This window comes from Otolemur garnettii, unplaced genomic scaffold, assembly GCF_000181295.1.
Source record: "Otolemur garnettii isolate 467f Iridium unplaced genomic scaffold, OtoGar3 scaffold00001, whole genome shotgun sequence".
NCBI classification, from domain to species: Eukaryota; Metazoa; Chordata; class Mammalia; order Primates; family Galagidae; genus Otolemur; species Otolemur garnettii.
The window spans coordinates 37,842,008-37,845,690 of record NW_003852396.1 but is presented as its reverse complement, the minus strand read 5'-3'; positions in this window follow the sequence as shown (position 1 = coordinate 37,845,690).

Below are 3,683 nucleotides of genomic sequence, written 5' to 3'. Positions count from 1 at the left end.
CTAGCAAGCAGTTCTGGGCCCTCCCAGAGTGGGGGACTTGTCTGCAGCCACCTGCGGGGGTGCGCTAGGCTCTAGCAAGTACTTCTGTGGCTGCCCAGAGCAGGGGAACTCCACTCCAGCTACCCGCTGCCCGCGGGAAGCTTGCAGCTCTAGCAGTCAGTTCTGGACCTGCCCAGAGCCCTGGGGTGGGGTTCTTCTCTGCCGCCCGTGGGGTGCGCTGCTCTAGCAAGCAGTTCTAGGCCCTCCTGGAGTGGGGAACTCGCCCGCCGCCACCGGCGGGGGTGCGCTAAGCTCTAACAAGTACTTCTGTGCCTGCCCGGAGCAGGGGAATTCTACTCCGGCGACCCGCCGCCCGCGGGAAGCTTGCAACTCTAGCAATCAGTTCTGGACCTGCCCAGAGCCCTGGGGTGGGGTTCTTCTCTGCCGCTGGTGGGGTGCGCAGCTCTAGCAAGCAGTTCTAGGCCCTCCCGGAGTGGGGGACTCGTCCGCTGCCACCGGCGGGGGTGCGCTAAGCTCTAGCAAGTACTTCTGTGGCTGCCCGGAGCAGGGGGAACTCTACTCCGGCAACCCACCGCCGCGGGAAGCTTGCAGCTCTAGCAATCAGTTCTGGACCTGCCCAGAGCCCTGGGGCAGGGTTCTTCTCTGCCGCCCGTGGGGTGCACAGCTCTAGCAAGCAGTTCTAGCCCCTCCCGGAGTGGGGGACTTGTCCGCTGCCACCGGCGGGGGTGTGCTAAGCTCTAGCAAGTACTTTTGTGGCTGCCCGGCACAGGGGGCTTCTCTGCGGCCGCTCACCACCCAGGGAAGGGGGGTGGGTCTAGTAAGCAGTTCTGGGGCCCGCTTTGTACCTGTATTTTATGTTCTTAAATGATCTTCCTTGGATTTATAGCTTGCCGAACTTCTCTCTGGGCTCAGCTCCCCGTCTTTGGCTTCATAGATTCTGATTCCAACCAGTTTTTCTTCCTTTGCTCAGGAGCCTCTGACCAGGGTTGCTACCAGTCGGCCATCTTCCCAGAATCCCAAGAAAATAATTTTTCTAAAAGTCATTGCTATTCCACATTTAGACCAGGTTTAGGAATTACTTTTTGTTTTTTTTCTTTTAAGGGATAGGGTCTTGTTCTGTCCCCTGGGATATAGTGCAGTGGTGTATTTATAGCTCATTGCAGCCTCAAACTTCTGGGCTCACGGATGTCTTCCCATGTTCTTCCCTTCCCTGATATCTTTGCAAAGTGCTTAGAGGACTCCATTATCTCAGGGAAATATTTGAACTCTTTTCACTCCTAAACATTTCACTCAGTATTTAATATTTTTCCAGAGACACCTGGTGTGCAGAGTTCTTTCAATGGCAACCTCTTCATATTCCCTGGTCTCCTTAAGATCAATAGAGCTTTGTAGATTGTAGGACTCTAATAATAGCATTTCATTTTGGTGGATCATATGCCACTCAAGACCATATAATGCCCACTGGAACCATAGATCACTTAATTGTTCTCCATGGATCATTATTTCATGTGTTACAAAGTTGAATTCTTGACAACCAACTGAATCTAGACATTTTCATGCTTTAGAACAGTGACTTTCAAATTGTTTGACCTAGACCTCAGTATAAAAAAATTCACCTTGCCACACACACACAGCTGATGGAGAAAGTTTGAAGAAATAATACCCTTATGAACAGTGTAGCACTCTTAATGCTTTCCATTCTATTTACTTTTAAAATGTGTGCCCCATAGATGACCTACTAGTATAGTTTATAAAAACAGGGCAGTATGGTTCTTAATATTTGGGGAGAGTGGGTTGGCATTCAAAGCCTTTTGTGACTCTGATGAAAGTACTAGCATCTCTTCCCAGAAAAATGTCACATATATACATTTTGCATATATTTTCAGGAGATTTACAGTTTGGGGGCACAAACATATACTCCCCAGTTGTAAAAGCTTCTGGTTAGATTTGGAATTATCTAGATTTAAATTAATTATGGCAAAATACTTTTACTAATAACTCTGTAAACATATTTCTTGAGAAACCAGGTAATAAAACCATAATAAATAAATAAAACTTCATCTTGCATATCAAGGTTAAAAGTCTCAAGGATTTTTAGTTTTCCTGGGAGTATGGTTGTCTTTATAATATTTAGATCCAGCGCATATGGACCTGGGAAAAACAAACACTTGCTTTGATGTGTTAAGAGCCAGTGTGTCCTTTGCAGAGCTGCTCCAGTCCTTAGCAAGTCAGTCATCTTCATTTTTGGTGGAAAAATTTATTTGCTACCAGTCACCATTCCCACCTGTTATGTACAGTCACCATCTAGTAATTAGAATGGAGCCACAGCTTTGTTGGAATGTTTTAGAAAACTCTGACTTTTTGGTGTGAACTGCCTTTCCTGCCTTTTGTCTTTCTGGCTTTTTGCCCTTCATTTCATAAATATTAATGAATTTTTTTTTTTTCTATGTGCCAGGCTTAGCTGATGTGGGGACTACAATAGTGAGAAAAACTCCACTTCTGGGTGTACTCAGCCAATCCTTGCCTCATTTTTCTAGGATCTTTCTTTGGGGTTACTTCTGCATTGCCACCATCAGTGCTCTGTGCGGCTTACTTCCAGCTTTACTGGGTTTTGGTATTTAACTATTTCTTACATCAGAAATTTTCACCTGCAGTTTTTTATCTTCCTAGGAAAACAAACATATACATATATTTTCTTGTGCCATTTTTCTTTTGCTTAGAACAACAAACATTTTTTTCTTTTAAATAATATTGTAAATATGCAGATCTTAAAATATAATTTCTATTATTGATATGTTCTGGCCTAGTATTTTGGAGCTAATGTTACGAGAAAATGGTGCCAATGTGTAAACAATACTCCAAAGTTTAGAGGTAGGATCTTTGAAAGATGTCTTAATAATAGAGACATTTTGAACTGATAAAATATAGGCTCATAGCATTTGAAACATTATTAGTGTTCTTTCAAGAGCAGACATCAATCTCAGAAATCTTGTATACAAACATGACAAAGTTGATCTGTATTATACTCCGATAAAATCACAAAATGATTTTATTTTCTCCATTTTTTATGAATGTGAAGCATTTGCATATTATTACAATAACTTCCACAGCCTTTGAAGCAAAGTCTGATATATTTTTAATGGTGCAGTTAAAAGCATGTGAATTATATCCATATTTTGCTGTAATTATTCAACAGTTTTTTGAAAAGAGTCTTAAACTTTATATATTTTACAATCAGGCTCAGCAAATGCACAGCATGCATGCTGCGAGTTACCTATTTCTATGTCCATGGTAGACATGTCTAATCAATTGTAACATCCTTTTCCTGCTGAGCTTGGGCATCTCACATGTACTTTAACATAGTGATCCAGGTTGTTGCTGAGTGCAGATAGCATGTGAGATAAAAGCTATTCATCTCACTAGTTTTGCACCTTAATTATAAGAATGAGTATGTCAGCAGAGGATCCAAAAAGTCTGAAGTTTGGAAAACAGAAAACATGTTGAGGTAGAATAAAGTAGTGGTTTGGACAGGGAGTGGCAAACGGTTTTTTAAAGGGTTTTTTAAAGATGGTAAGTATAATATTTTAGGCTCCATGGCCATATGATCTCTGTCACATCTACTCAACTCTGCCATTGTAGTGCAAATGGAGACATAGATGATATGCAAGTGAATAGCTGTATTC